This window comes from Neophocaena asiaeorientalis, unplaced genomic scaffold (genome assembly GCF_003031525.2).
Source record: "Neophocaena asiaeorientalis asiaeorientalis breed wild unplaced genomic scaffold, Neophocaena_asiaeorientalis_V1.1 scaffold55, whole genome shotgun sequence".
In the NCBI taxonomy this organism is placed as follows: domain Eukaryota; kingdom Metazoa; phylum Chordata; class Mammalia; order Artiodactyla; family Phocoenidae; genus Neophocaena; species Neophocaena asiaeorientalis.
In genome coordinates, this window is record NW_020175684.1 from 2529013 (window position 1) to 2536563 (window position 7551).

Sequence of the window (7551 nt, forward strand, 5' to 3'; positions counted from 1 at the left end):
GGTTTTTCTACAGCATTTTGATTTATGATACCCTTTCTTTTAATAGAGGTTCATTATTTGTACATTAAGGTTGTAACTTACTCCATCATATGGGGACTTCTATTAATCAGGGAGCCTCTGTAGTTCAGTCTGACAGTCTGACTGTCCTTTTTGATAGGATTGCTCAAGCAGAACAATTTGTTAAATGCACAAGCCCTCGGTGGCTTAAGATTCATTTCAGCAGCAGGAAGAACATTTTCATTTTGATGCAAAATGACGCTTATGTGACATTTCATATGTCATTTAATCTAGGTGATTGACTCTTCAATTTAAGTAACTCAGTACTATTTGTTTTGATTTTTTTATAGGGTTTTGCTTTAAAAAAAAAAAGTACAAAACTACACTCTCTCTTAGTCTTACCATGTCTCTTGATAGAGTAGTGAGGATACAAAAACTGAACACTCTGTAGGCTTCTGCCTTTGATTAATAATGCTGATATCTTTTTCACAGATGTATGGGGTGGAGGGAGAGAGAGAGATTATTTTTATCTGAGAAAAAGAGACAGGATTAAGATCAGATTCAATATTTATGAGCATTTTAAATTCTGAAATTCCACATAATTCTAATCCACTGCAGGTTTGTGAAAACTACATTTCTCTGTGACTTTACATTTTGCTCCAGAGCGCCACACTTCAAAAGGAAATGATCAATTCTAATGAGATTCATTTGCTAAGGAATATTAATAATGAAATGTTGGAGAAATAATACCACTGAGCAAACTCTTCTTAGCGTTTTGAGATTTAGGGAGACTTTGAATTTACATAGTCAATTCAGGGAGTAAAATGCTTCATGTCAACATATGAAGAATAAAATGATAATAAGATGTCTTGGTTTAAGGTGGCTATTAACAATACATAAATATATAAACCTAAGTCCCCATGAGATTAGGTATGTAGAAGTTTCCAGAGGCCAGACAGGTAAATACAGGTTAAAGCCAGAGCATTCAGGGCAACCCAAGCTATAGGAAATCAGAAAGTTGACTTTTTTTGTGCCTTGTTAAGTTTACAGGTTCCTCATTAAAGTACCATTTACTTAAAAATTGAGCACAGGTATTCCATTCAAAAGTCTTGGTTTTATTATTTTATCCATATTTGAAAAATGGAATGTATATGAGTTGGATACCTTTTTTTTGAAGATGAAGAATGATTCTAGTTGGAGTCATTTTGTTACCACACAATTACGTGTTTACTTATATACCAATATATTATTTTTATCGTTATTCTATTTCTGCTTCCATTTGCATATTAACTAGATTTAGATAAAACATATATTTTAATGTTTTGATTTTTTTCATAACAAGAAAAGTTTTCAGTAACTACCACATACCAAGAGGGAGGGGAGGAGGGAGGGAGACAGAGAGACAGACAGAGGGAGAGAGAGAGAGAGAGAGAGACAGGGAGAGATAGAGAGACAGAGAGAGAGAGACAGAGAGAGACAGAGAGAGACACACACACAGAGACAGAGAAAGAGTCGCACACACAGAGGGACACACACACACACAGAGACACAGAGACAGGGACCAAGAGAGAGAAGACAATGATTAGTAGTTAAAAAAAAAAAAAAGAAGGGATAAAGGGGCTTTCCTATGAATAAGTGATGAAAGAGATATATTGTAACAGAGATACTCTGTTCTTAGAATCATGTTGATGGTATAGCTGAGCTGAGATGTCCACTTGCCAGTTTACTTAAGGGTTGTAAAGGCAGTTGTTAATACTGTGTGAGAAACTTCCTCAAACTTAGTGGTTTAAAGACACACACAAACACACACATTTATATCTCACTGTTTCTGTAGGTCAAAATTCCAGCTACAGCTTAACTAGGCTCTGTGTTCAGGGTCTCGCTTGTCTGCAGTCCTGTTGGTTGGAACTGCAGCCTCATCAGCGGCTGGACTGGGGAAAGATACACTCCCATGCCTCTGCAGGATGTTGGCAGTATTCATTTCCTTGCAGCTGTAGGACTGAAGCTTCATTTTCTTGCCACCCGTGGTGCTTGGCTTCTCCAACATGACTATTTACTTCATGGGAGTTTACTTCTTCAAAGCCAGCAACATAGAGAGAATTTCTAACTTAAGGAAAGGCTTAGTTCCTTTGATTAATTCAAGCCCACTGAGGATAATTGCTCTTTTAATTAACACGAAATCAATCGATTTGGACCTTAATTACATCTGCAAATAGCTTTCATTTTATGAAGAGGGATATTTCATAATTATAAAATGGTTATTTCGTTGTGAAGATATATTTCCTAATTGTGTATGTGTTTAATAATAGACCTTCAAATATGCAAATCCAAATCTTATAGACATTAAAGGAGGAGTAGTGAGGTTTAGTGTTCTGAAATCTCTAAATATAGCAAAAGTTATACAAAGTAACTGCACTCTTAAACATTGCTGAGGGGAATGCAAGATAATACACCCACTTTGGAAAGCAATATAGTTGTTTCCTATAAATGTAAACACTTAGCATTTTGCTAAGCAATTACCCCACTAGGTATCAACCCAATAAAAAATGACAATCTAGGCCCACACAAATGTTTTTATATGAAATGTTCAAAGCATCATTATTCATAATAACCCCAAAGGTAATTATGAAAAGACCTTTAACTGGAAAATGGCTAAACGAATCATGGCAATACTATACAATGGAATACTACTAAACAATAAAAAGAAACAAATTACTCATATGTACGAACACAGATGAATTAAAAATCCTTGTACTAAGTTAAAGAAGCTGGACACAAACCAAAACAAAACAAAACCCTGCATCTATATGGTTCTCTTTGTATGACATTCTGCAAAAGTCAAAATTATAAAGATAGGAGTCATGGTAGTTGCCACTGGCTACAGGTGTCAGGAGGGGTATGGATTGATTTCAAAGGGCACAAGAGAATGCTTTGGGTTGAGAGTCTATATTTTAGTTGTGGTTATGGTTACCTGACTATATTTATGTATCAGAATTCACTGGAATGTCTCCTTGAAAAAAGTTCATTTTACTCTATGTAAATTATATCTCAATAAATCTGGTATAAAAATTAAATAAACAAAATACTCTTAGAAGACTAACTAATTTTCATCACTGTGATTTTTGACATATACTTACAGTAGTCCTTGCTTTAAGCACACACTATAAGTTAAAATGTGAAATATAAGAAAAATTAGAGGATAATCCTTTGTCTTTATAGATATCACTACATAATTCATAAGTAGCAAAATTCATGCATTCAATACTTTTAAATATGTTTCTTACTATTGAATTATAGTTTTTTCTATCTTTTGTTTAACATGAGGCCTTTCTGTTTATTTTAATGTTATATTAAATGTGGAGTGCTTAAAAAAAGAGAAATAGTATTCTAACATTTGCTATGAATATATTAACATTTTGACAAACTAATCAAAACATATTTCTTGCTATTGGGTTATACTATGTAAAATCAATCATCTGATTCACCTTTTTATGTTTTATAGTTGAGGAAATTCAGAAAGGGACATTGTCATTTGCACTAGAGCTTGGTGTGAGTCTTGGAGACTGAAAAATATGTATCAATACCCAGCTTACATGTTTTCATGATATGGGCTTTCTCTCCAAATTGCAGTGCTTGTAATGTCTCTGTGCCTTAGTTTCTTCGTCTATGTTCTAGCACTTTGATCATATTTCATCCCTACTCAAAATCTTCCATTGCTATTATATAAAGACTAAACCCCATAGCTCACAATTTTGAGCAGTGTACAGTTAGACCTCAACTCTCATTCCAAACCTGTCAATTCCTCCAATCCCTACCTTAGCCGATCTCCTATTTATTATACCCACAAACACACTGTATGATTTTCTTCATTTATTTCTGCCATTCCCTTTTCTCTTTTCCAACCGGTTATTTTCATCAAATCTGACTCATGCTTTAAGAAACACTGAAATTCTATCTTCTTTGAGAACCATTGGTCTGTGTTGTTGTGCTTCTGTTCAAAAGATTGGCATAATAACCAGAGGTAAATTTACCATGAGTTGGAACTCAGTGATAAGTAGCAACCATTTGCATTAGGGTTAAAGAAATGTGTCACAGTAGTGGATTTGTTTGCGATAGTCCTGAAGGAGGCATAAGACTGTAATGGTCATAGAACTTGGAATGGGTGGACCCAATAAAACAACCAGCCAAATTTCATTAAGTCATGTGGTATTTTTCTGAAGTGTTCAGCATACTGACTGTAGATCAGAGGATAAAACCTTGAGGGTTAATAGGGATGAAGAAGCAGAGATGAGTGGCAACTTTGAGGATAATGGGTTAGTCAAAGAAAATGGACAGAAATTGATTACAATTTGGCCAACAAAGTCAATTATTAAATGGGGGACCAGCACAGAAAATGAAGATGCCATATTTAAGGGCTCTTAGAAAACGTATGAAGGCAAGCATGAAGAAGAAAAACAGTTGTCAACATGGGTCCACATTGTTATGAAATGAATTGTGCTCCCCTTAAAATGAATGTTAAAGCCCTAACCCCCATTGTTACCATATTTGGAAATAGGACCTATGAAAAGGTAATTACAGTTAAATATGGTCCTAAGGGTAGGGCCCTAATCCAATAAGATTGGTGTCATCATAGGAAGAGGAAGAAACACCAGGAGCACATGCATACAGAGGAAAGACCATGTGAGGACACAGCAAGAAGGTGGCCATCTGCAAAGCAAGGAGAGAGACCTCTCCCAAAACTAGCCCTGCCAACACCTTGATCTTTGACTTTCAGCCTCTGGAACTGGGAGAAAATTAATTTCTGTTGTTTAAGCCACTCAGTCTATGGTATTCTGTTACAGCAGCACTAGCTGACCAATACACACACATATTGTGACCATGATTTTTTCTTTCTCCATACATTCTATAATTCTGTTTTATGTTTTTAAGATGCATCAATCTACTGCAAGCTACAATATAGTTTTTACAATTGTATACATTTCATTGGCATTCTAGGTAGGAATAGGGCAGGAGGAAGTAGAATAAAGAATGGCAAGGGAAAATTCCAACTGAGCCTTTTCTTATTTTAATGAAGAGAAAATACATCTCTTGGAATCTGCCTCCACCCCACCCCCACCCATTTAACTAACCCCATCTTACTAAACAGGATTCCATTCAGACAATACAAGCTAAAAGAGAGCCTAAAGAGGTCACATGAGTTCCATGAAGGCAGGGCCTTTGATTTGTTTACTACTGTGTCCTGATTCCCAGGACACTGTCTGGCATGCAATAGGCATGCAATAGGCATGCAATAAATATATGTAGATGAATGAACAAATGAGATATCTCACCTCCTGGACAAAACAAAATGGGCTCCTAATAGGCAAGAACAAGGAAGAATGAAATTTGTGTGTCATTAGCAGTATGCCACATGTATTTCTGTACCTCCCTTTAATTTTAAACAGTGCTATTTATATGTTTCTGACCATCATGTATGCCTAGGTATTCATGGTGGAAGGTAACAAGAAGACTGCTTATTGCCAATCTCTCACTCATTTTATGGAAGATAAAGTCAAGGTCCACAGAAATGATTTGTTCACAGAAACACAACTAGCTAATGGCAGCCCTGGGAAAGGACTCACACTGGAGTGTGCAGAACCCATATCATTCTGTAAAGAATATGAAAAATGTGTATATCACTCTAATCCAAATAGTAGTATGCCTCTCATTCTTCTCGTCTACTTAGCTGGAAAATTGAATTTTCCTATCTTTAGCTTGCCAAGTGTCCTTGATTCCCTCCCTAGCTTCCCAGTGCATTGTTGTGTTGTAGTCAGGTGAAAATGATGCTTCACATTTGCAACCTTCTTGAGCTACATGATATATATCTTTTTTGTATGCAGCTCTTGTTTTTCAGTTTTGAGCTGTCAGCAATGTTAAGGAAACTTCACAGATATCATTGGTAATTACTCGCTGATTTTGACGTGTTCCCTTCAGCCCTAATATTTTTTTAAAATATCTGAATAGAATTGTGATTTCTATATTATCCTACAGGAAATGTCACTAACTAGATTTATGATACTGTTCATTTCCTCTGTTATTACTTATGTCAAGCCTGGTGTAAAGATCTGTTGGGTGACTTTTGGCAGGCAATTTCTAATTACAATTTGGATTGTAGCAAAAACATGTTACACTTAGAAGAAAACAGATGTTTTAAAAAATGTTGAACAACCAAATAAAATTTCCTATACTTAAGGTGATTAGCAAATATAGTGTGAATTTACAGTTATTTTATTCCAAAATTATAAATTTACCAGTAGTATTGATAAGGATTTTTAGACTTCCTTCCAAAGAGAAATTATCCTTACATAAGGCTTTTGAGATGTTCAGAAGACTTTTTAGTGAAGGCAGGAAAAACAGGTAAATTTTCTAGCTTATTTTTCTCCTTCGCTCTGCCATTGGTTGATACAAATTTGAGCAAACAAGTTTCATCTGATGCATAATCCCCACCCCACTCCCACAGCCACCATGTACAGTATCACCAATAAATTCAGTGTTTAATGGATTAAAAAAGGATGCCAAGGAGGTTATGGTATTAAAAAGCCTTTCAGTATTATTCCAACAGGATACATGATCCTACAAGTTGACACACTGTAGGCCAGCAAAGATAGGGCTCATGTCACCTTTCTAATCAAATCAGGGAGTAGCAAACCCCAGAGTAAAATGGCTTTCTCCCTGTAAATAATGTTCATTGAGGTAAGTGAATAGCTTTCAGAGCATTTCTCATAGAACTATATTCATATGTAGACATCATAGAGAAGAAACCACCACGTATGTTGCACCCTATACCAAGTAGCATGGGAAAGGAAAGGGGAAAAATGTGGAAAAGCATAGCAAAGGTTAAAAAAATGCCTCTGGCTTTTATGGAAAGTAATGCTGTGCCCTGGTTCAGCAATTAGGGCACCCGGAAGTACTGTAGGAAGACTTGAACTTCAGTTAGGTGGGAATGAATAAATAATATTATGCCAGGAATTAGGAACTGGACTCTTGATTTAGTAAGGGAATTTAGTATTTTCAAAGATAGGAAGTGAACGTAGAGGAGGAAATATGCGCCCTCCCTTTGGGAAACAGAAAGTCATGTTCCTTATATATTTCAGAGAGAAATTCAAGGAAAATATCAGTACAGGGGTAAATGAATTTAATATTCTTTTTCACAGATCATAATTCTAGTAGAACACACAATTCTTCTGTGTCTGATCCTAATTCCAGAAGCCTAATGCCAATAAGTATTTATCCCAGGGATTGTTTACTCCACTTCTCAGGTACAACCTCTCATCTCCCCATGACCAACCTTCTCAAATACTGTGACCCCAGAAATCGATGCTGGAGAAGTCTTGAGATTATGATGTTTGTATGTCTAAGCAATATAAGTGTTTTAAATTCATATCTTAGATGCTTTGAGCTACAAGCCTCAAAATCCTGTGTGTGCAAAGTATATGTGTGTGTGTGTGTGTGTGTGTGTGTGTGTGTGTGTGTATGTGTACTGCCCATAAGCAGTCGAGTGAGCAGAGATGTTAA